Source organism: Bubalus kerabau, chromosome 14 (assembly GCF_029407905.1).
Source record: "Bubalus kerabau isolate K-KA32 ecotype Philippines breed swamp buffalo chromosome 14, PCC_UOA_SB_1v2, whole genome shotgun sequence".
NCBI lineage: Eukaryota > Metazoa > Chordata > Mammalia > Artiodactyla > Bovidae > Bubalus > Bubalus kerabau.
This window is the reverse complement of record NC_073637.1, coordinates 37,526,234-37,552,873: the sequence shown is the minus strand read 5'-3', so window position 1 is coordinate 37,552,873 and position 26,640 is coordinate 37,526,234. Positions and strand designations below refer to the sequence as shown.

Below are 26,640 nucleotides of genomic sequence, written 5' to 3'. Positions count from 1 at the left end.
TCCCTAGAGTCCACGCTCCGTAACAAGAGAAGCCACCATAGTGGGAAGCCCACACACAATGGGAGTGCTCCCCACTTGCCACAACCAACTAAGACCCACCAAAGCCAAAAATGAATAAATAAAATTATGTTTAAAAACCTTAAAAAAACAAAACAAAACAAAACTAGAACTTTCTTCACAGGTGGTTGGCAACAGTGGACAACCATTAAGACCCATAGTAAACATAGAGGATAGATGAGTTGTTGTTCTTGTTATTGTGTTTTTACAGATTAGCCAAAATCCAGGACGAATAGATACGTGATATGACACAGAATGTAAATGTGAGTGTCTTCAAAGATTTCTCCCTTTCTAGAAAAGTCCTCTGTCTCCCTCAATTTGCGTGGTCCTGGTGACTGAGTCTCTTTCCACACAAACACCACCTGGCCAGGAACTGTCCCTTTGGCTTCTATGATACAACACACTCTTGGTCCCCCCTCACCCACACCTTCTCTGATGAACTCTTGTTAGCCTCTTGAAGACCCACCCACTTCTACCAGTTTCTGCCCTCTGGTACCCAGAGTTCAATCGAATTCCTGTGATGATCCGAAGGCAAGAAAACAGCATCACATTTACCCAAAGATTCTCTCCAAGCTGAAAATCATGAACTGTTTCATCTGCTGGTCATTGGTCATGACACCCACACTCTAAAGGCTTAGTTGCTTTCCATTGGGTAAGTTAAGTTTGCAGACATTGCTCTTAGCATGGGGTGGATTCCAGGAACGGATAGAGTAGACCCAGTCTACTGTCTGCTTTGCTCCATTCTTACATTCTTATTAATGCAGCCCAGAATTGTTGTTATTGATCAGCATGTCCATGTCATTTTCAATTTTTTTTTTTTTTTTTTTTTACTTCAACAATAGGAATTTATTCCCTCTGGTGCTGGAAGTGAGAAGTTCAAGCTCAAAATGTTGGCAGGGCTGGTTTCTTTGGGGGGCCTCTTTTCTTGGCTTGTAGCTATCCAGCAGTCTTCTCCCTGTGTTCTCACATAGTCTTCCCTGTGTCTCAATCTCTGTTGATTTACTTTGTTTTTCACACACTATACCGCTAACCTGTTTAATCTCTATATGAACAGTTGTATCCTTTTATCCCCAATTTATAACTTTGTATGTATGCCCATTTAAGATTAAACTGGTAAAATTAAAACTAGCCTGTAATTTTTTTTAAGTTGCAGGCCCCAGTTAAATTAATGATGGAGTCTCTAGCCATCTGGTATGAGGTTTTATTAATTTTCCCAAATTATTTTTCCTATTTGGGTCACTGAAAGAGACTATGCTTGTGGAAGATGCAGGTAGTTCAGCAGGTCTGAAGGTTAACAGAGAACAGAGGAAGCCAGCTGTCTTTAAATATTGGAAATCCTAGAGAAAAAAAAAAATCCTAGACAATGAAAATACAGTTGGCTTTCTGATAGCATTCAGAAAGGTGTGTCAGCAAGTCAGCACTTCCTCCAAAGGCACTAGCAAAGCTTATCTCCTCCAGTTTCTCATGGCTCCAGGCGTTCCTAGGCTTGTGGACAGATCACTCCAGTCTCTGGCTCTGTTTTCATATGCCTTCTCCCCTTCTGTGTCTTCTCTTTTGTCTCTTGTAAAATACTTGCCATTGGATTTAGGCTCCACCTGGGGTTGCCCTGGTGGCTTAGACAGTAAAGAAATTGCCTGCAATACAGGAGACCCAGGTTTGATCCCTGGGTGGGAAAAATCCCCTGGAGAAGGAAATGGCAACCCACTCCAGTATTCTTGCCTGGAGAATCCCACGGACAGAGGAGCCTGGTAGGCTATAGTCCATGGGGTTGCAAAGAGTTAGACAGGACTGAGTCACTACTACTTATTTACATACTTACTTGGGGCTTCCCTGGTGGCTCAGATGGTAAAAAATCTACCTGCAACGCAGGAGACCTGGGTTTAATCCCTGGGTTGGGAGGATCCCCTGCAAAAGGGAATGGCAACCCACAGTATTCTTGCCTGGAGAATCCCCTGAACAGAGGAGCCTGGTGGGCTACAGTCCACGGGGTTGCATAGAGTCAGGTTACAATCCGTGGGGGGTCACAAAGAGTCAGAGATGAGTGAGTGACTAACACTTTCACTTTCTGGATTATCCAGAATGATCCTGTCTTGAGTTCTTTAATCATATCTGCAAAGACTGTTTCCTAGTAAGGTCATATTTACAGGTTCCGGAGAGCAGAATTGGAGTAGAGTATCTTCTGGGGGGTCATGTTCGGTAACTACAGTGGATCATCCCATGACCTCATGTTCCATGATGCTGAGGACTCTGATTGTCACTTCAGCTGACCTTTTAGTTTGATTTTTAAGATTTCCTTTATAAGCTCATCAGTCACCAGCAATTACTCACCGTATCCCTGGTTTCTTTTTCTTTCCTTTGGTATCATCTAGCTTGTCTAATTTAGCTGGGGTTGGAGAAGTTGGGTTTCTTGGCACAGACAACGTCTTTTCTGGGTGGTCTCCAAACAAATGGTCTGAACTTGATCTCGATTTCTGATCTGTTCTCATCACTGAGCAGCTGTAATATGACAGGAAGGCTCTGTGGGTCCAGAGCTAATGACATTATCATTTGAAGCACTGTAGGGCGCATTTGTCCAGAGGCCTGGAAAGGGAGTGCTAGAGACTCAAGTTTCAACCTGACATAAGTTGTGAGCTTAGTGTCTGGATGGTGATCATTACTCATGAGTTTTACAACTATCATCTGCCCATCTAAGGCTTATTCCTTTTGCCTCTGGTCTTTTGATGATCAGAAGTTTTGAAAATGAATATAGCCAGCTTATAAATCTTTTTCTTGATATGCAGCAAAAAAAAAAAAAAAGAACAACAAAACAAACCTGCAGAAACACAGAGCAGGATTCTACTTATATAAAGTTGAAACAGGCAAAGTAATGCTCTATGTTGCTTGGAGATACCCACCTAGGTAGCAGAAGTAAAAGAAATGCATAGAAATGATAAATACTCAATTGACAGTGGTGGTTACCCCTTGGAGAAAGGATTGGATGGGATTCTGAAAAGAAACGGAAAGGGCATTAATTTTATTAGTAATATAATTATCTTTTTAAACTGAGTGGCAGTCACAAAACCAAAGTGTTCTGGAACACACCCTTTCTCCTCCTGGCAGACTTTTTCTACCTGGGGAGAACGCCTTAACCTACAGAGTCTTTAATGTCATGTTTAGACTTAATGTGGATTTCACCATTAACACTCGGCAAGAGCTCTCTCTGTCTGTAAATTCTGGTTGGGTATGAGAACTACACTGATGTCATCCCTGTTCACCTCTTCTCTGTTACTAGGGAAGGTTGTGGGGTATATTAAAAAGTTTTGCCCTTTCAATATATGTTTTCTAAGAATTCTCTGTTTATGAATATCATATACCATTATTTCTAGAAGTTAAGAGTGATTGGAGACTAGAAGATTTTATACACAGTACCAATGATTCATCTTTTTAAAACTTGTTTTTATTCATTTCCAGCAAACACATTATTTATGGTTTGGACATTCTTATTAGGATGGGCTTTTAGCAATTTGGGGCTTCCCAGGTGGCGCTAGTGGTGAAGAACCTGCCTGCCAATGCAGGAGACGCAAGAGATGCGGGTTCAGTCTCTGGATTGGGAAGATCCCCTGGAGGAGGGCAGGGCTACCCACTCCAGTATTCTTTTCTGGAGAATCCTATGGACAGAGGAGCCTGGTGGGCTACAGTCCATGGGTCGAAAAGAGTTGGATATCACTGAAGCCACTTAGCAGCAGCAGCAGCCACAGTTAGCCACTTTAATACTCACTTGCCTTTTTCCCAACTACTGTCAGGGAAAGTAGAGGTGGACAAATATAATCCCTTCAGAAGAGCGAGCAGAAATAGGCACTCCCACACCAGGGAAAGGTTGTGTTTTAATGTCACAGTAAATTCAACTCAACAATTCCATAAACTTTTATTGAGCATTTGCTGCCTGGGGCACTTAGCAAGAGATCTGCTCCCCAACCTCAGGAGCTTTCACTCTAGTTGAGGAAGAAGGAGGACAGAAAGGTACAGCAATTCCTCTAAGGTGGAAATGCTGAAAGTGAATTTGTTCCATTTTATTCTAGTTTTCTCAATACCTTCTCTCCTTACCTAAGAGTAGTCCTGAGACGCCGATGCCGACTCTTCTAGCAGGACAGGTGGCTCATTCTCAAGCACAGTCAGATGCTTGCTAGTGAGGGGCCTGCAGTGTTTTCACTTCTAGGGTGGGAACCCAAGGGATCTATCTCTGGCACTCTCCAGCAATTTCTACACAGTAACTTTCTTGAGATGAGACTTGAATTGCTCACAAAGAAAATCAGACTCAGCTTAATTTGGTCAAGTTGCTTGCTCCCTGGGAAGAATGAGGTGAATTTTCCATTGGTTATAACCAAAACTGGAATCTCCTTTAGGATGAAAACTGTTTCATGATCTGATACATCCAGGCACCTGTGATAATCCCTACAGTAGTAAGACGAGTTTGGGAATGGATGGACTGTGGATGGGTTTTCTCATTCTATTTAGTATTTAAAATAGACATAGAAAACAAATTCATGGTTACTAAAGAGGAAGGGGGAGGGATAAATTAGGAGTATGGGATTAACAGATACACCACCGTATGTAAAATAGATAACAAGGATTTACTATATAGCACAGGGAATTAGATTCAATATCTTACAATAATATATAATGGAAAAGATTGAAAATTATATGTATACATACACAGATATATATGAATCACTTCACTGTATATCAGAAATTGACATGATATTGTCAATCAACTATATTTCAATTAAAAAACAAAAAATAGATAATATAAAGTAGATGTATTATAATAGGGCATTGAGAATCTAACACAAATATAATTTAGGTTACTTAAAAAATTCCTTTCTTCCTTCTCTCCTTCTTTCTTCTTTGCATCCTTTTTCTTCCTCTCTTTCCTTCTTTCCTTCCTTCTATAAATAGCTACCAAATGTTGAGTGTTAGCATCATGCTAAGGATGGTTCATAGATATTTGCATTGAATCCCTGCAATTACTGTCTGAAATGGAAATAACTTGCTATCTTACTTCAAGCTCCTGCTTTGACTACCACACTATACTGCTTCCAAAAAAGGGGGTTTTGTGGGTTTTTTTCCCCAAGGAACCATTGTTTGGGGGCATAGCCTCTAGTTCAGAGGGATACTTAGAAACAGAAAATGTTTCCTTTACTTGTCAAAGAAGTTGTTGGGAAATCTATAGGCCAAGGTAAAGGAAGTACATGGCTCATTAGCAGCAGAAGAAATACAGATTAAGCTAGTTGGTCTTATTACCTTTCTATAATAGGGGTGGAGCAGGCCACACAGTCATTATCTGGACACGCTAGGCACTGTTCTCGCGAGACCCTGAGCACTGTTCTCGCGAGACCCTGAGCTCTGAGGTTTGAGGATCAGCTCTACTAACAGTCAGCTTCACTGTGGTCCTCATGGCAGAGAGTGCGGTGTGAGGTGGATTGCAGCTTTCTCCTGAAGCCTTCCAGGCCTAGAGGCCAGCAGGTAAGCTGAGGGGCCTGGGGACAGGCTGGGGGTGTGTCCGGCAGAGCTCCAGAGCCCTCGGCCTGGCTGCCTGCTAGCCAGGCCTAAGCCTTGACCTGATGGCTTCGGCAGTTTCTGTGGGCCAAGGCCCATGGAGGCCTCATCAACTGAAGTATACCGGACAGTGCTGTTAAAGTAACAGTTACCACCAGCTTAAGTCTCTCCGTTCAAATGTCAAAATATTGGTCCAGCTGAAGTTGCAAGGATATTGCATATTATTACTTCTGGTCCCACTCCGTTTTGGGGGCTGTTTATAAAGAGGGGCAATTGTGAGCTAAGTGTGAGCTAAAGGGGGTAATTAACTGGTATTTGCTACAACTGTGTGTTAGTTTCTATTAATCCTATACAAATGATTCTCCCCAGTTTAAGTGAAAAGCCTGAGGGCCCACTAGGCCCTGAGCGCCTGGCTTCCTGGTGATCCCGGCTGAGCAGAGTCTGGGGAGCCGGCTTTGAAGGTGCCGTCAATTTATAACTGCCTCTTGAGTTGGCCTGGGCAGTGGCAGAAGGACCTTGACTGGTTGCTGAACAATCACTCCCAGGCAGCCTATCCAGGTCTTAGCCAGGCCCTGGACCTGGGAGAGGGAAGTTGAGCCTTGGGACTCTGCCCTTTCTTCTCAGAACAGAGAATAACATTTTTTGGTGGAGGTTTACAGGAATACTCTGACCCAACCGTGACCTGACTTCAAGAACAAAAGATCTGACACCAAGAGGTTTTCAACAACTAATCATACCCCTCCCTCACCTTTCCTAGAAAGGGGTTTTGCTAAAAGCTTTTGGGGAGTTCGGGTTTTTTTTTAAGACATGAGCCACCCATCTCCTTGCAGGGCCCTGCAGTAAGCATTTCTCTGCTCCAAACTCTTGACGTTTTGGTGTTCTTTGGCCTCACTGTGAGTTGGGCACATGAACTTGCTTGCCTTCCTAACAGTCCTACAAGTCTCTCCATGAATCCCTGCTCCTTGTTGTATGCTGTTACCTCTCTTCCCCACCCCACCACGTTCCCTCTTTGTACCTCTAAAGAAATCGTCATTAATTTTCCGTGAAAACTCAACACTTGTTAAGTGTCTTTGCCTCACAATTAAGAACTTCTGTGAGCACGAGTCACTGGAGGCCTGACGTACTTGAGTTCAAAGAGTATAGCCCATGTGTTTATGAGCCATTTCCATAAAACAGGAAATAGCCTGTTTTTCCTGAACTGTTGCCCTTGAATCAATCTCTTTGCCAAAAATCACAGGGTGTGGAGTTGTTACCTGTTTTACTAGATGGAAGACTATAGTCTTTGCTTTTTGATCCCAAATTTCAATGGGCTTTCTAGGCAAGACTCATAGACAATGAGTCTTCACCTGAGTATGCAAGACAGTGAGTCTTGCATCCATGTACATAGCCCAGGAGTTACTTTTTTTATCAGGTCACTGGAAGTTGGGCCTCAAAATCTGGAGAGGTTTCCTTTCCTTTCTCTAAGACCACACTCATGCTCCCTCAGTCATGTCTGGCTGTTTGTGACCTCATGGACTGTAGCTCGCCAGGGTCCTCTGTCCATGGAATTTCCCAGAATACTGGAGTGGGTTGCCATTTCCTTCTCCAGGGTATCTTCCTGACTCAGGGATTGAACCCGGGCTTTCTGCATTGGCAGGCAGGTTCTTTACTGCTGAGCCACCAGAGAAGCCCTTGGCAAGACCACTCATCTATGAAAGGTTACAGTTTTCTGTTTTATTAATAATATTAGCTAATATTCCTTGAGTGTTTATATTGTACAAAATCCTAAGCTTTAGAGGCATGAATTCTCAGAATTACCCTAGAAGATGGGTAGATTTAAAAAATTGTCCTGTATGTTGCTGGAAGACGGAACCCTTCCAGGGCCCAAGAGTGGGCTCTTATCTAACACTTGGAAATGAGTTGTGAGGAGACACACATACTGACAAAGTAGAAGACTTTATTGGAAAGAGGCAACAGGGTAAGGGGACCCAGGACATCTGCTTTGCTAGGTGACTTGCAGTCTCAGGGTTTATGGTAGTAGGGTTAACTCTCCAGATTGTCTCTGTCCAGTCATCTTGCTTGCACCCATATTTGGTCTGACTCAGGGTCCTTCCTGGTGGTGCATTCATCTCTCTGCCAAGATAGATTCTACTGTGAGAGTTACTGGGAAGGACTATTATGGGCTGGAGTCCCCTTCTTTTTGGCCCCTCCCGAATTCTCCCAGTTAGTTTTTGGTGTCAGCAACATGTTCCTTATTGGAACCTCTTGTTGTGAGATGACTCATGCATTCAGTTATTATTGTGCCTGGACAAGGCAGGCGGTTTTGATCAGTGGTTCCATAACATGTAGAGACCTTTAGCTACTTTTCCAAAATGATGCAACAAAAAAGTGGCAGCACCATTGAATGAACTCAAGTGTGTCTGACTCTAGAGCCTTCACCTCTGACCACTCCTCACTGCTGCCCCATGGGTTGATCTTTTACAGCTCTTAGTATTCTTACTTTACTCCTTGTCTGATTAGTCCAGAGAAGTGTTATTGGCAGGGAGTTTAGATTTCACAGGTTACATGTGTGAAATGAGAAGGGGCTTGGTGAGGACGGTGAAAGAGGGGTGGGAATAGTGAGTGCAACTTGGGCAGCTGCACTGGCAGTTCTGAGGAAGTAGCATTAATCAGCTCTGCTAGAGTGAAGTGCTGAGCGCTGAAGAATTGATGCTTTTGAACTGTGGTGTTGGAGAAGACTCTTGAGAGCCCCTTGGACTGCAAGGAGATCCAACCACTCTATCCTAAAGGAGATCAATCCTGAATGTTCATTGGAAGGACTGATGGTGAAGTTGGAGCTCCAATCTTTTGGTCACCTGATACAAAGAGCTGACTCATTAGAAAAGACTGATGCTGGGAGAGATTGAAGTCAGGAGGAGAAGGGGATGACAGAGGATAAGATGGTTGGATGGTATCACTGACTTAATGGACATGAGTTTGAGCAAGCTCTGGGAGTTGGTGATGGACAGGGAGGCCTGACGTGCTCAGTCCATGGGGTCGCATAGAGTCAGACACACCTGAGCGACTGGACAACAACAAAGGCTGAAATGCAGCGAACAGGGTACAGTCAGGGAAGAGGATGGGAGGAGAGGATATGGGGTTGGAACAGGAGTAGTTCTTGTAGACCTCCTTGGAGAACCTCCTTTCTCAACCTTAGAAAGTAGAGTTCTTACTATGTAATGCTTATTTCAAAAAGCTTTTGCAGTGCTTCATTAATTTCCACTTATTCATTCAGCCTACATTCTAACACAACACTTAGATAAAACGTACTGTGCTTTACATTAAGACTACCAAAAGGAATTCAGTGTGACCCTGACGTAAAGGAACTGATCATCTTGGGAGATGGTTAATAGAAAGTGGTGTGAGGTAGTGACAAATCACGTGGCTTGTGAACTGAAAGGAAATAGGTTCACATCTGAGCTCCACACCCCGTGTCATCTCAGGCAAATCACTTAATGCCTCTAAGCCTCAGTTTCTGCATCTGTTCAATTTAATAAGAGGAGTAGAAATAATACGCGTAAAACATACAACCGAGTTCTTACCATATTGTATACTAAAAAAATTCTAGCTGTTACTATGTAAAGAAATCATTATTGTTCATTATTAGAAGTGCTGTCCCAGAAATATGTTCTATGAAAATGAATTCTGTAGTGAAGGATGAACATGAAGCTGTTCCAAAGGATCAGATGATTTAATCTAAAATGTAAAATTACTACAAGTTTGATAGGCAAATAAGAGGGAGGTTGAAGTGTTTTAGACAAAAGCAACAACTTATGTAAAGGCATGGAGATGGAAGAGAGTAATGACAACAGCATGTTGAGGGACCAGTGGGTTGGTTGGTGGGAGGGAGGAGAAGGTGAGGAGGACAGGGGTGTCTGAAAAGGGAGTCTGAAGCTGGATCTGCAAGAGTCTGGCTCCCTGGCTGAGAAGTCTCATTATTAGCGAGTCCCTCCAGATTGCTGAAAAAACAAAGTTACTGAAGTCTGTGTGTAAGTCGCTTTAGTCCGACTCTTTGCAACCCTATGGACTGTAGCCTGCCAGGCTCCTCTGTCCATGGTATTCTCCAGGCAAGAATACTAGAGTGGGTAGCCATTTCCTTCTCCAGAGGATCTCCCTGACCCAGGAATTTGAACCCACATTTCTTGCATCTCCTGCATTGGCAGACAGGTTCTTTACCACTAGTGCCAATTGGGAATCCCACTAAAGTGTCTGCTATCCCTCGAAAACCATGAAAAGACAGCCTTCAGAATGGGAGAAAATAATAGCAAATGAAGCAACTGACAAAGAATTAATCTTCAAAATATACAAGCAGCTCAATACCAGAAAAATAAAGGACCCAATCAAAAAATGGGCCAAAGAACTAAACAGACATTTCTCCAAAGAAGACATATAGATGGCTAACAAACACATGAAAAGATGCTCAACATCACTCATTATCAGAGAAATGCAAATCAAAACCACAATGAGGTACCATCTCATGCCGGTCAGAATGGCTGCTATCAAAAAGTCTACAAACAATAAATGTTGGAGAGAGTATGGAGAAAAGGGAACCCCCTTACACTGTTGGTGGGAATGCAAACTAGTAGAGCCAGTATGGAGAACAGTGTGGAGATTCCTTAAAAAACTGGAAATAGAACTGCCACATGACCCAGCAATACCACTGCTGGGCATACACACTGAGGAAACCAGAATTGAAAGAGACACGTGTACCCCAGTGTTCATTGCAGCACTGTTTACAATAGCTAGGACATGGAAGCAACCTAGATGTCCATCAGCAGATGAACAGATAAGAAAGTTGTGGTGCATATACACAGTGGAATATTACTCAGCTATTAAAAAGAACACATTTGAGTCAGTTCTAATGAGGTGGATGAAACTGGAGCCTATTATACAGATGAAGTAAGTCAGAAAAACACCAATACAGTATATTAATGCATATATATGGAATTTAGAAAGATGGTAACAATGACCCTATATGCAAGACAGTAAAAGAGACACAGACATAAAGAACAGACTTTTGGATTCTGTGGGAGAAGGAGAGGGTTGGATGATTTGAGAGAATGTCATTGAAACATGTATATTGCCATATGTGAAATAGATGACCAGTCCAAGTTTGATGCATGAAACACGGCACGCAAAGCCAGCGCACTGGGACAACCTAGAGGGATGGGATGGGGAGGGGAGTGCGAGGGGGGTTTGGGACGGGGGGACACATGTTCACCCGTGGCTGATTCATGTCAATGTATGGCAAAAACCACCATAATATTGTAAAGATAACTAGCTTCCAATTAAATAAATTAATTTTTTAAAAAACTGATGGGAATAATTTTGGGACAAAGAAGATTTTTAAAACCACGAGGATTTTTGTTTTCCAAAAGGAAAGCACTCTATGGCAACAAGCTTTGACTACTTACTTGTCAAAGGATGAAATTATTTTCCATAGTAAAGGAAGGAGGAGGCCAGATAACCCATTGCTCCAAACAAAGAGCTTCACTGTCTTCTTTGTATTAATTTGTTCTTTTTTCCTAATTGATTTCTTACCTCCAAAGCACAGGAAAAATTAAAATCTCTGTAAGCAAAATAGAAATGTTGATGTTTTGTTTCATTTTCCTGAGTTATTCTTTGAAAAGAAATGTGGTGGTGGGCCCAGTGAAAGTTGATGTTCTGGCCCAAGCACTCTGGCCCAAGTTTAAAATTTTTTAAAACTAAATCCACAAAGATCTTAGCATGTTCAGTGTTTCTGCTATAGTTACTGCTGCTGCTGCTAAGTCGCTTCAGTTGTGTCTGACTCTTTGTGACCCCATGGACTGCAACCTACCAGGCTCCTCTGCCTATGGGATTTTCCAGGCAAGAGTACTGGAATGGGGTGCCATTGCCTTCTCCAGCTGTAGTTACTATCTTATGCCAAATAGTGCCTTGGATCTTAAAGGACTTGCGAATGAAATAGCAACTTGGGAGATCAAAAAATTCTTCTGTGGGCACAAGGTAACATTTATTTCCAGTACAAAGTAAAGCAGTTCCCTCTAAGAACCAAGAGTTGCTTTAGTTCTAGGAGAAGGCAATGGCACCCCACTCCAGTACTTTTGCCTAGAAAATCCCATGGATGGAGGAGCCTGGTAGGCTGCAGTCCATGGGGTCGCTAGAGTCGACACGACTGAGTGACTTCACTTTCACTTTTTACTTTCATGCATTGGAGAAGGAAATGGCAACCCACTCCAGTGTTCTTGCCTGGAGAATCCCAGGGACGGGAAGCCTGGTGGGCTACCGTCTATGGGGTCGCACAGAGTCAGACACGACTGAAGCGACTTAGCAGCAGCAGCATTGAAGTGTTGGTGACTCCAACACAAGGTCAGGCTGACTGCTCTGTAGCTGGTCAGCACTAGAATCCATTCTGGCTTTAAGATGTGAGATGAAACCACAGAAAAATAAGAAACTTCCATTAGTCAGATGGCTTTGAGGACTGGATTTTTCTTGTTGAATCTTCAGCTTAAATTAAGATTTATTCAATTCCTTTTTGTATTAAATATAAGTTGTTTTAGCCCTCATTGAAAATCTTGAAATGTAGGAGGCTAGCCTGTGAATTCCATGCTAGAAGATCCAGGGAACTGGGCAAGGGAATTTTGGAGTTATCATGCCTGAGTGCTCATTCTACCTAGTTGTAGACCTAAATGACGAATGTCAGAAGGGCAGGCAACCAGCCTGTCTGTACATTCCAAGATGTACCCAAGTGATGTTTTCATTGTCTTCCTTGCTATGGACTGAATTGTGTTCTCCTAAAATTCATATCACTTTGTCGACAAAGGTCCATATAGTCAAAGCTGTGGTTTTTTCCAGTAATCGTGTGGATGTGAGAGTTGGACCATAAAGAAGGCTGAGCACTGAAGAATTGATGTTTTTGAACTGTGGTGCTGGAGAAGACTCTTGAGAGTCCCTTAAGCATCAAGGAGATCCAATCAGTCCATCCTAAAGGAAATCAACCCTGAATATTCATTGGAAAGACTGATGCTGAAGCTGAAACTCCAATCCTTTGGCCACCTGATGGGAAGAGCTGACTCAATGGAAAAGACCCTGATGCTGGGAAGGATTGAGGGCAGGAGGAGAAGTGGGTGACAGAGGATAAGATGGTTGGGTGACATGACTGACTCAATGGACATGAGTCTGAGCAAATTCCGGGAGATGGTAAAGGACAGGGAAGCCTGGCGTGATGCAGTCCATGTGGTCACAAAGAGTCGGACATGACTTAGCAACTAGATAACAAAGTTCATATGTTGAAGCCCCAAGCTTCAACGTGACTCTCTGGAGGTGGGCAGTTTACAGAGGTAATTAAGGTTAAGTGAGGTCATAAGAGTGGAACTTAACCCAATGGGACTGACATCCTTACACAAAGAAGAGATACCAAAGCTTACTTACCTTACTTACCTTACTTTGCACAGAGGAAAGGCCACGTGAAGACACAGTGAGAAGGTGGCCATCTGCAAGTCACGTAGAGATGTTTCTCCAGAAATCAACCCCAGTGGCGCCTTGATTTTGGGCTTGTAGCCTCCAAAGCTGTGTCTGCTGTTTAAGTGACCCAGTCTGAGTATTTGGTTATGGCATGCTAGCAAACTAATACACTGCCCTTGATATGACTGTGATGGAGATAAAGATAATAAGGAAAACTTGTATTTGCTGAACGATTACTATGTGCCTGGCTTTGTGTTTGGGTGCTTTGTTTATGTAATTTAATCTGGACCATTATCCTGTGATGGGAACTTGGTACCTCTTTCCAACAGGAGAGTAGAAGAAGTGCTTTGGCTAGTGGCTCTGGCATTCCATTAAATAAGACTTGGTCACTGTAAAGTAAAAATGTGATTTTTAAGATGTATATGACAATCACCTCATTGACTAAATCCACCAATCTGAAGCTCATATTCTGCCTTTCAGATCCACAGCAATAAAGTTTTCTCACGATGAATGTAAACATTACACCTAGTATCTTACAACCTTTTATGTGGCACATTTGATAACAAGAGTTCTGCAGTTGAATCAGATAAAGGGGTGTAAAGGCTTATTTCTTCCAGCAGAGGGCAGCCTCTGCCTGTGAAGGGAATAAATAATAGCAACCCACTCCCTCCATCTCAAATACATACTGATCTTTCCTCATCTTCTGATACACTTTTCTGTCAGCTCGTTATCTAAATTTAAAATTCTGTTCCTTGATGAGACTTGGTAGAAAATTATCTTAAAAAGGGTTATTTCTGATAGAGCCTACCAAGAAGCTTTTGATACGGTCTTTCCCTAAAGAATGGTTCTCTAGTATTAAAGAACAATAAATCCTACTTTATTTTATTTTTGGCCATAGGCTTTTTCATTAAATTTTTCTTTATTTTTTAATTGAAGTATGGGTGATGTGTAATATTATGTAAGTTACAGGTGTACAATATAGTGATTCACAAATTTTAAAGGTTATACTCCATTTATAGTTATTATAAAATATCAACTTTTAAATTTATGTCTTTAAAAAATTTTTATTGTAGTATAGTTGATTTACAATGCTATGTTTCAGGTGTACAGCAAAGAGGATCAGTTATATACACACATACACACACACACACACACATCCACTCTTATTTTTTTTTTTTAAGACTTTTTTTTCTTTCCATATAGGCCTCTACAGAGTATTGAGTAGAGTTCCCTGTACTATATAGCAGATTCTTATTAGTTATCTATTTTATATATAGTATTGTGTATATTGGGCTCAGTGGTACAGAATCTGCCTGCCAATGCAGGAGATGCTGGTTTGATCACTGGGTTGGGAAGATCCCACAGAAGAGGAAAAGGCAACCCATTTCAGTGTTCTTGCCTGAAAAATCCCAAGGACAGAGGAGCCTGGTGGGCTACAACCCATGGGGTCGTAAAGAGTTGGACTCGACTGAGAGACTGAGCACAACAAAGTATATATATGTCAATTATAGAAAATTTCAAACAGAGAAAAGCACAGAAGACAAAAGATCACAAAAGATAAAGAGTATCCCCTACCACTCAGGGGCATGAAACAAGTTTATTTGATTTTAATTTGCATTTCCTAAGCACTTAAAACCTGTGAAATTTACTAGGCAAATCCCAATGAAAGTGATAAATGAAGGAGACAGGAAACAGATGTTGGGAGTTTGCAGCTGTCATCTCATACCTACCTGTAACTCATGGAAAGGTCTTGGAAGCATTGCATTACCCACATAATAAAGAGTATGTGTAAGTTAGACAATGTATATTGCAACCCTGATTCTGCCTGCTCCTTGCTTTATGTAACTTGGGCAAGTTATTAACCTCTGCAAACCTCATTCCAACCTATGGAATGTGGACTATTAACTGTCCCCACTTCATGGGGTGGTAAGGATTCAAGTTAAACTGCATATAAAGCACTTAGCACAGCATCTGGCACAAAATAAATGTACAAGAACATTATCAACCTCCTTGGACTTCCTTCAGCATCTTCATGTTTGATATGAGGGCTTTAGAAGAGATCTTTTACATCCACTAGCAACTGAAAATGCTCAATAATATGTGTGTTTAACTTTTGACTGCTAGTACCGTGATCGGGATGGAGGTATTAGACTACGGAGGATCCTGTATTCTCTGTCAGGCATATTGATAGTCCGTGGTATAAATCTGCATTTTCTTGTTAGTAGGAAAATATCTCCAGGGCCCAAAGTTGATGGCTTTCACTATACTGTGTTCTTTCATGTATATTCTCCCTTATTCTTTCAAGAGTAAGAACTGTATTGCATTTCTGTGTTCAACGCAGAATTGTTTATTTGGTACCTAAAATGTATAAGGCATTTTCTGGACACTGTGGGGAAAGCATAAATGAGACACACATTCTCACCATCATGAGATTATGACTTAGTAGTGGAAGATAAAATATGGTCACAAATATCTGAAAGATAAGAAAGAATGTGATGAATGCTATAAGTAAAATTTACCTTGAGGGGACAGAGTAAACTACTAATTGATAAGACTGTATAAATAAGCCTTCAAAGTCGGTTGGATGAGATGGAGTGGCCATGGGTGCACAGGCAGAAATATTATAGAGATAGAGATTCAAACACTGGCAAAGCCATTTTTGTCATCTGGACTGGATAAAGCAGGAATTTAATGGGATGTAGCAGGAGGTGGGGCTGAAAAGATAAATTGTAGCCAAATGGAGTTGGCTCTGAAGGCCACCATAAAGACTTCAGGCTTCGTGAGACATAGTGAGTTGAGAAACATGCTTGAAGGGGTGCCAGGAATGGATGGTCACAGAGAGGAAATAGAAATGGAGACCCTGTCCGTTAGGTGACTTCAGTGGTCTGCTTGAAGAGATTACATACCTGAATTATGATCCCAGGGATAGAAAGAGAATGTGAATATGAGAGACATTAGAGGATGAACCATTCATTCTTTCATTCTTTCGTTCATCTCTTCCATTTTTATTAAACACTTACTCTGACCATGTATCTTCTTTGTATGAGGGATTCAAAGAAAAATCAGAGAATCCCTGATTGAGGGATCAGCAGTTTAACCAGTACTTAGATTTTCAAGGATGCTTGTCATGGTGTTGGGAAGGGGTGCTTAGAGAGGAAAGGAGAGAGTGATGGACAGGGTTGCCATTGCAGAGATGGTCAACATCAGAGAAGAGGATGATTTAAGGAGGAGGGTGAGATTATTTTGGAGTGGAATTCAGTTTCTAAATCTCAGCAGGTACTTGAATATCTGCATAAGAATGAAAGAATGCATTATTGCATGAAGGAATGGGTGGAGGAATGGGGTTATTGCCACCCAGCATGGATCAGGTACCTCAATATTATGATTAAATCTCTCCGAGCAAAACAGTCTCTCAATATTTTAAAATATGTTTATCAGTTCAGTTCACTCACTCAGTCGTGTCTGACTATTTGTGACCCCATGAATCGCAGCATGCCAGGCCTCCCTGTCCATCACCAACTCCCCGAGTTCACTCAAACTCACATCCATTGAGTCAGTGATGCCATCCAGCCATCTCATCCTCTGTCGTCCCCTTCTCCTCCTGCCCCCAGTCCCTCCCAACATCAGAGTCTTTTCCAATGAGTCAACTCTTTGCATGAGGTGGCCAAAGTACTGGAGTTTCAGCTTCAGCATCAGTCCTTCCAAAGAACACCCAGGGCTGATCTCCTTCAGAATGGACTGGTTGGATCTCCTTGCAGTCCAAGGGACTCTCAAGAGTCTTCTCCAACACCCCAGTTCAAAAGCATCAATTCTTCAGGGCTCAGCTTTCTTCACAGTCCAACTCTCACATCCATACATGACCACTGGAAAAACCATAGCCTTAACCAGACGGACCTTGTTGACAAAGTAATGTCTCTACTTTTGAATATGCTGTCTAGACTGGTCAAAACTTTCCTTCCAAGGAGTAAGCGTCTTTTAATTTCATGGCTGCAGTCACCATCAGCAGTGATTTTGGAGCCCCAAAAAATAAAGTCTGACACTGCTTCCACTGTTTCCCCATCTATTTCCCATGAAGTGATGGGACCAGATGCCATGATCTTAGTTTTCTGAATGTTGAACTTTAAGCCAACATTTTCACTCTCCTCTTTCACTTTCATCAAGAGGCTTTTTAGTTCCTCTTCACTTTCTGCCATAAGGGTGGTGTCAACTGCATATCTGAGGTTGTTGATATTTCCCCTGGCAATCTTGATTCCAGCTTGTGCTTCTTCCAGTCCAGCGTTTCTCATGATGTACTCTGCATATAAGTTAAATAAGCAGGGTGACAAGATACAGCCTTGATGTACTCCTTTTCCTATTTGGAACCAGTCTGTTGTTCCATGTCCAGTTCTAACTGTTGCTTCCTGACCTGCATATAGGTTTCTCAAGAGGCAGGTCAGGTGGTCTGGTATTCCCATATCTTTAAGAATTTTCCACAGTTTATTGTGATCCACACAGTCAAAGGCTTTGGCATAGTCAATAAAGCAGAAATAGATGTTTTTCTGGAACTCTCTTGCTTTTTTGATGATCCAGTGGATGTTGGCAATTTGATCTCTGGTTCCTCTGCCTTTTCTAAAATCAGCTTGAACATCTGGAAGTTCATGGTTCACATATTCCTGAAGCCTGGCTTGGAGAATTTTGAGCATTACTTTGCTAGCGTGTGAGATGAGTGCCATTGTGTGGTAGTTTGAACATTGTTTGGTGGCCAAGAGGAGCTTCCCCTCACCCAAGTTCAGCGGTGGCGGTGGAGAGGAGCTACCCCACGCCTGAGGTCAGGGGCAGAGGCCAAGAAGAGCTACCCCATGGTGAGGTCAGGGGCAGCAGCCTAGAGGAGCTACCCCACGTCCAAGGAGTGGTGGCTGCACAGGCGCAGGAGGGCTGAGAGGAGCTACTTCACGTTCAAGATCAGGAAGGGCAGCCATGAGGAGATACCCCCATCCAAGGTAAGGAGCAGTGGCTGCGCTCTGCTGGAGCGGCTATGAAGAGATACCCCACGTCCAAGGTAAGAGAAACCAAGTAAGATGGTAGGTGATGCAAGAGGGCATCAGAGGGCAGACACACTGAAACCATAATCACAGAAAACTAGTCAATCTAATCACACTAGGACCACAGCCTTGTCTAACTCAATGAAACTAAGCCATGCCGTGTGGGGCCACCCAAGATGTACGGGTCATGGTGGAGAAGTCTGACAGAATGTGGTCCACTGGATAAGGGAATGGCAAACCACTTCAATATTCTTGCCTTGAGAACCCCATGAACAGTATGAAAAGGCAAAATGATAGGATACTGAAAGAGGAACTCCCCAGGTCTGTAGGTGCCCAATATGCTACAGGAGATCACTGGAGAAATAACTCCAGAAAGAATGAAGGGATGGAGCCAAAGCAAAAACAATACCCAGTTGTGGATGTGACTGGTGATAGAAGCAAGGTCCGATGCTGTAAAGAGCAATATTGCATAGGAACCTGGAATGTTAGGTCCATGAATCAAGGCAAATTGGAAGTGGTCAAATATGTTTATAATGAAGGGCAAATAATGAAGAAAAACAAAATTGGGAGCTTAGTTTTTAATTCCACAGATGTACACAGCAAAGTTCAGAATGATAGGATTAGCAGCCAAAATGTCAAAATTTGTGAACAGAAACATTGACTCTGTGTTTCTATAACATCTTCTATTAATTTTTCAATTTCTGCATCACACTTCAGTAATTCTAGACCTGTCCTTTTTCTAGTCTTTGGGCTTTTGAAAAAAAATTTATGGTGTTATACCAATTCTCTGTACATTTGCCTGTATGTGTGTTGAGAGAGACGTCAAATCACTCTACTACTTTATTTAACTGCTTGATTTATTGTTACCACAAGTTTCTCCCTATTAAATATTTGAAAAATCTAATTTATTTTGCTACTCTCTGATTTTTGTGATTATCAACATGGGTCTTCCCTCAAGAGAGCCCTAGAAGTGAAGGATGAAGCTTCTGACCATGTCCTGTTACTCTGATCTTGTCAGAATCAAATCTAAGGATTTGAGGATTAAAAGGATTCAGCTGATGTCCACAGACACAGGATATCATTCACATTCAGGAGTTCAAGATCCCAAAGCTCCACAGGTTGCCCCATTGTACCCTCAGAAGCCCTCTCCATCAAAGAACAAGCCTGAGCCCTCCAGCATTAGTCTTCAAGCATCCTGTCACGTTCACAGTAATTTTGAGGCCATTTCCCATCAAATGCTTCCCTTGTGGCTCAGCTGGTCAAGAATCTGCCTGCAGTGTGGGAGACCTGGGTTCAATCCCTGGGTTGGAAGATCCCCTGGAGAAGGGAAAGGCTACCCACTCCAGTATTCTGGCCTGGCAAATTGCATGGACTGTATCTTCCATGGGGATACTTTCACTTTCATTTTCTTATCAAATAGCTCAGGCTGTGAAGTTGTATGGGCAGCTGCTGGAGTCATGTTTACTGCACTGACCAACCAGGGAGAAGTCACTCTTGACTGGGGAGCTTGAGAGTGGCACAAAAATATTTTGAGATCATCGAGGTCATGGAAACTCACTCCAGTATACTTGCCTAGAGAATCCCATGGACAGAGGAGTCTGGCACGCTATAGTCCATGGGGTTGCACAAAGTCAGACACAACTGAAACAACTCAGCATGCATGCAGATCATGTCTAGACAGTCTTGTCTAAAGAATGTGGTGTTTTCCTCCACAATTTGACTTTAAGTGAAAGATATATAAAGTCGTCTCAGGGAAACATCTGTCCAAGAGAGAAGGTGAAGGTGAGGTTTCTGCACCAGATGATGGGTGACCATGCAGATGGATCCTGCCATGACTTGTTCACTGGGACCAGGATTCTCTGGCCACCGCCATGGGGGAAGAAAGGATGTGGAGTTGAGAGGATTCTGTGGACACTGGTTCTCATGACTGTGCAGCTGGAGAGTTATTATCCTGCCCTTATCTGGTTTGGGCTTCCCTGGTAGCTCAGATGGTAAAGAATCCACCTGCCACTGTGGGAGTCTTGGGTTTGATCCGTGGGTCAGGAATATTCCCTGGAGAAAGGAATGGCAACCCACTCCAGTATTCTTACCTGGAGAAGTCCATGGATAGAGGAGCCCATAATGCTATAGTCCATTGCTATAGTCCATGGAGTTGCAAAGAGTCAGACATGGCTGAGCAACTAGCACTCTCTGGTTCTGGATTGCGTCTGACACTGAGTTACAGACTATTACGGATCTGGGCCTACTGTTTATGTAGCATTGAGTGTATGTGCAGGGTTGAAGCTGGGGCATCTATAGCTACACAGTCTGTAGGTATGTGGTAACTGCTTCTTGGATGACATGACCGAGGTTTTTGGAATCTCAGCCATGGGAAAGTGCTCTCGCATATCAATTCTCCTTAGAGAAATGCATGTAGCTTTGTCTACATGGCTTTATAGAGAGGTGTGCATGCTAAGTCACTTCAGTTGTGTCCAAATCTTTGCGACCCTTTGGACTGTAGACCACCAGGGTCCTCTGTCCATGGGATTCTCCAGGCAAGAATACTGGAGTGGGTTGCCATGCTCTCCTCCAGGGGGATCTTCCTAACCCAGGGATCGAACCCACCTCTCTTTCATCTCCTGCATTGGCAGGCGGGTTCTTTACAGACAAGATTCGGGTAAAACATCTTGAACCTTGTGGAAAGGTTCAAAATCTGAAATGTCAACAACCTTTCCAAAATGTCTCAATTTTGAATCATGTGAAAGTGTAAGGACTTCCAGCAACCTAATGAAGCATAGTTTGCAAGAATGCAATTCTCATGTGTTGCGTATTTTATTTTTTTCAGAATCTTTGAGGTTACAAGAATCATGCACTAGAGGCTATTTCTCCTTGTTTCAGAAAGATGAGGACCTTGATCAGAAGGGTGAGAAGTTCACTCTGGAATTCTCTCATGGGACTCTTCAATTCAGTTGTTGTGACATTTACTACAACCCTCATGATTTATGAGAACTCAGAGAATCCTGGTGAGTAGCCATGGTCTGAAGATTATTTTCATTTTAGTTAAGGCAAACACATGAATATATGGTTTTCTTAGAGAAAGTGTGGACCAAGTCAACTTGGTGAGTGGTCTAGATGGGCTTGGAACCCACCAGTACACTCTTCTTGGGAAGTGCTGCTCGGACAACCCTGACCCATAGGGGTCTGAGAGAGACATACACATGTGAGCAGGAAATCACAACTGGGGAAATGCCTCAATTAGTTTCACCAAATATATATATATATATGTATATATAGTACCAATAACAACAACAGCACCAACATAATAGTACTATATGAACAATAACCAACCTTTATGGAGTACCTCTTGTGAACCTGGACTTGAACTGAGCTTTTCATATATCTAACCTTGTTTCATTTCATTTCGTAGTGGATACTATTATTATTTCCATTTGTGCAAATAGAAAAGCTGAGATTTAGATCCCAAGTCTCCAGCTATTATTGGGGGGTGGGGGGGGGAGCGGTGTGTGGAACTCAAACCCAGAGTTGGCTCTCTTAAAATAGAACAGGCAATAAACACATGCAAAACTAACCCAAATCCCAGAACTCAGAAGGAGCTATTTGTTACATGGCTGTTGTGTAGCTTTCCAAATTCTCCCCTACAAATATTATGTATAAAATTTATATATACAGATATCTACCCACCTTTTATACCCTTTAAAAATTTTTTACAATATATAGCCTAGAACTATCTCTATGCAATTGGAGTTTTAATGACAGCCTGATAGTCTGGTCACTCCATGTGCTCTGGGCTTTGGCCACAGCAAAGTGCTTATCCATCATGATGCCCACAAAGCACACAAGACGAGGGCTCCATAAAACACAGAGCTGGGCACCCAAGTAGATACCAGGACCACAAAGTCCAATGGCTTTGAAACCCACTCCAGCACATTCTCACATTCCAGTATTTTACAGACAAGGGTAATGAGCCCAAGAATTACCGCCCTCCAGCTTTAGGGGAGTGAAAAATGAAGGGTTGTTTTCCAAGTAATGTGATGCCAGACAGCTGGCTTAACAGTCACCAGTGCCAGGCCTTCTCTGAAGGCCAGCATCGGCCCCCACCTCCTCCTCACCACCAAATGTCACGGTGCACCCCAAACCAGGGAAATCTGTCCTTCTACAGGATGTAGAACTGCAAGAGGAAAGCAGGTTTTACGGGCTTGTGGTTTCCTAGGCTCTTGAATGCTGAATGCAGCCTGCGCGTTGGCAGCTGGAGAACTCGAAAGAAACCACGGGATTGGAATTGATTAGTTCCTGTTAGTCCCCCTCTTCCGCCAATACCAGTACCTGTCTCTTGATAAATAGACACATGAACACATTCTAAACACAAGGTCCTCGACAGCAAGCAATAAAAATGTGCCTTGACCCACTGAAATAAATTGTACCAAATGGAATTATTGTTTCCATGTATTATTTATTAGTCATGTCCCATGGAGCGGCTAGTGGAATAAATATTTTTTTTCAGTGGAAATTGAATGTATGACAATCAGAAGTAATAACAATAACAGAACAACTATTCTCCCCAGCTTGGGCCAAGTTTAATTCTCTCTGCCCTGAACAAAATCCCTGTTGCAGATTAATGACTCTCTTTCTCCATTTGACCATCTTTCAGTTGGTGCCTTAAGTTGTCTCTCTTCTGCTCCTTCTGTTTCTGGCCACCGTAACAAGTTTTCCAGTAGCCCCTTCCAGGAGCTACAGTTAAAGAAAGATTAGTGAGGCCGATAGGGGTTAGAGGAACTGAGTGGTCCAAGAATGGGTTTTGAATTGACTCAAAGGAAAGACTGCTTCCATACAATATTTTATTTGGAATAGAGGAAATTGATCTCTCAGTGACATTAGCAGTTTATTCAGAGTCATTGTCACATAAGGACATCTTATACAGAATTTGATGAATTTGTCTCATTCCCAAAGTTAACCTAGAAGATGGAGTAATTTACATTTATTATCACCTAGTATAAACTTGATAATTTGGTAGATAGAAATAGCAGTGTTAAAGATTAATCAGGTGGTAAAAAGTTTCCAGTACTCTTCTTGTAACCATAGAAGATAGTGCATAGAGGAAGCACTTAGTTTTCAAGCTTTTTTTTTGCCATTAAAATAACTCATGCAATACTGTCTGCCTTATTCTATTTTATAATTATCAGAATTTAAAATGTAGGTATTGGTTAAGTGGTGGCTTCCTTGTTGAGCCTGGTAGAATAATGCTGAGTTACAGTCTAAGGTCCATAGTGCTTCTGTTGACCTCAAACTTCAATAATATACTATTTTTAGCCAGAGTGAGCTTTCTAAATGACTGTCAAAGTGAAAGTGAAATTTTCTCAGTCATGTCCTTCTCTTTGAGACTCCATGGACTATAATACAGTCCATGGAATTCTCCAGGCCAGAGTACTGGAATGGGTAGCCTTTCCCTTCTCCAGAGGATCTTCTCAACCCAGGGATCAAACCCAGGTCTCCCGCATTGCAGGCGGATTCTTTACCAGCTGAACCACAAGGGAAACCCAAGAATACTGGAGTGGGTAGCCTATCCCTTCTCCAGCGGATCTTCCTGACCCAGCAATTGAGCCAGGGTCTCCTGCATTGCAGTGGATTCTTTACCAGCTGAGATATCAGGGAAGCCCAGATGACTGTCAAACCCATCCTTAATCATGTCAGTGACTCCCTTTGGCCATGAGAATACAGTACAAACTCAAGAGCATGGCTTAAAGAATTTTTCTCAGTCTGGCCCCTGGTCATCCCTTCTGTTACTTCCCCTCTCTTTCTTCCCCCTAGTCATACCATGAACCACCACAGGTACCCCTATTTCCACGTTTGTAATCATACCTAAGCCTGAGTACAGGCTAGTCCTTTCACCAACACCCTACAGTTTCATACGCCATAGTACTTTTTCATGATCCTTTGATATCCAAGTGACATGCCTAGGCTGTGAGCCAAACCAATGGCAGAGTCAGGATTTCAGAACATAAATTGTCTGAACATTTGACTATGGGTGCTTAAGAACAAGCCTTGAAATATCAACTCTGAGGAAGTTGGCTTCTGCTTGAGACTTTCTCAATACTGTCCATTGCTGCCGAAATGTGTATTCTGTTTTCCTAGCTTGAAGTAGGAATCAAAAAGAGCAATTTTCATTTCTAAGACAAGATCAGGAATCTAAAACATTGATTTAATTGTTGAATTGACTATTCCTGGCATGGCTCGTATTAGCGTTTGTTTCTTTGACACATGCTATTCATGTTTAAGCAATGTGGCTACAAAAGGAGTTGACAAAATCTTTTGTGTCTCTTTGGAACACCCAAGCCATAGAGGTGAGTTACACCATGTAGATTGTCAGTGAGTAGGTGATTCACCAAAGCATGCTTAGGAATGCAAGGCATTGTGATCCTAGGATTTTATTCATTACTGAAAGTTTCCTGTGTTCTCCAACTTGGATCAGTCATGGAAAATGATAACAAAGCCTTCTCAATTGCTGTGAGTTCTTCAAAAATATTAGCTCTCTTTCCTCTGTATGAGTGCAAGGATGTATCCCAAACTACTGTCTCTGTCAGTGGGAGCTGTGGAAGGGAGGAGGATGTCCTACTTGTAACAGTGAGGGTGAGAAAGTGGGAGAATAGAAAGGAAGTCCTGAGATGCTGTCAGTCAAGTGCATAAGCTGATGAAATGGCTTGAAATGGGGGTGGATGGGGGCAACAAATCATTTGGTTACCAAAGCAAGGCCACCCACACCAATCATTCTTTTGACTATGTTGTTTTTTGTTGTTCAGTTGCTCAGTCATGTCTGATTCTCTGCGATCCCATGGACTGCAGCATGCCAGGCTTCCCTGTCCTTAACCATCTCCGGAAGTTTGCTCAAACTCACATCCATTGAGTTGGTGATGTCGTTGATTTTGCATCTACCGTGAATTACTGCAGACTCACATATTGTGAGACTACCATGAGTGTGTCATATAGATGTAGTCTGAACTGGTTTTACTTAATATTCTAATAAGTTCTACACGTGCTTCTACTAAGCATGTGCATGCACACTTAGTCACTTTAGTCTTGTCTGACTCTTTGTGACCCTATGGACTGTTACCTACCAGGCTGTTCTGTCCATGGGATGCTCCAGGCAAGAACACTGGAGTGAGTTGTCATGAAATCTTCCTTCTCCAGGGGATCTTCCTGACCCAGGGATCAAACCTGCATCTCTTATGTCTCCTGCATTGGAAGATGGATTCTTTACCGCTAGCACCACCTGGGAAGTCCAGTAACCTCTGATATACCTCCAAATCAAAAGCAGCCTTCATGGATATTGAATGCTTATAGTTTTCCTTTTTTAAGGAAAAGTGAATTCTAAAATTTTAAATTAAATAGTTTAATGGAGCTTGGATATTCTTATATTCCTGTCGTGTTGATTATACCTCATGATAAGTAAGCATTAGGAGATCGCTTGCCAGATCACATAAACATGCATGGAATATCTCAAGGGGCCAAATGTAATTATTCTTCTAAAGATTCTTGGGCTCCATTTTATTTCTTAAGATAGATCTATAAATCTGATAGCAATTGAACTACATCAAGTATATGAAGCCCTTAAATAAATGTAAGGAAAAGACAGAATCCTTAAAATGTCATGTCAAAGTAAATAACTGGGTGCTTCCAAGCAAAGACAGCTTTACATCAGCATGGATACCAACACATGGAAGCAATTAATAGAAATATTTTCAGTGAGAAATAGAAACATATCTATGGCCATTACTGAAATGCATTAAACAAGATGAACTTTTTGGAGAAAGTGAAAAAATAATATTTGCTAAAAAAATAAAAGCTTTTTGGCTGTCATACAGTAATGTGTAATACTAGTGTTTCTTAAGTTCCCAGACCTTCAATCCTCTTTATTCACGAGTGCGTTGGAAACAGCAGATTCTGATTCAAATCACCTTAAATTCAAGCACTGCATTAATGGTTGTTGGCCTCCTTGGAGGATTTTCCTAGAATGATTGTGCTGTCTGGAATTTTATTTGTTTGTTTTCAAAATGAAGGAAAAAATAATCCAGAGCTGGTTATGGATCACATAGTGTATATGTCTTTTAAGAAATTATTTGCTGAAAAATTACATTCCAAAAAAAGCAAAATTTCCCCCCTGCAAAAAAACCATTTCTTTTACTTCTTAAGCCCCAAATGACCTAAGCTTAAAGATACTTGAAAAATAAAGGTCTCCAGAGGATATTCAACGTGTGGAATGAATTAACAGGAACCACAATGGTACTAAAGTTAATAATTATATAGTAAAAGAATGAAAAATTGGCATGCTTCTGAAGTTAACATAACAAATAGGGAACATGTAAGGAGCACCCTTTGCCAAGTTTAAGATGAACCCAAAACAGAAACTTTCAACTAGAATTGTACCTGTTTTCTATGTTAGTTTGCTCAAAGTTGTGTTTTGTTTGTTTGTTTGTTTTTAAGGGAAGAAGTTTGAAAATTTTATCTTTTATAGGTGACAAAAAGCTATTGGATATTGAATGGTTCTTAGATAATAATATATTTATGATTCAAG

At 41.9% G+C, this 26,640-nt stretch overlaps 2 long non-coding RNA genes across 2 annotated transcripts; one reads left to right on the top strand and one right to left on the bottom strand.

Annotated features, from left to right (window-relative positions):
* Positions 1 to 2,946: 2,946 nt before the first annotated feature.
* On the bottom strand, positions 2,947 to 5,401 carry LOC129626797 (uncharacterized). The gene is made up of 3 exons (XR_008702217.1): positions 5,338 to 5,401; positions 4,141 to 4,381; positions 2,947 to 3,042 (listed from the first exon to the last, which is right to left on the bottom strand). It is a non-coding gene; the product is annotated as an uncharacterized LOC129626797 (long non-coding RNA).
* Positions 5,402 to 5,406: 5 nt separating this feature from the next.
* LOC129626791 (uncharacterized) lies at positions 5,407 to 26,315 on the top strand. Its single transcript, XR_008702212.1, has 3 exons — positions 5,407 to 5,559; positions 20,899 to 21,076; positions 25,257 to 26,315. It is a non-coding gene; the product is annotated as an uncharacterized LOC129626791 (long non-coding RNA).
* Positions 26,316 to 26,640: the final 325 nt, after the last annotated feature.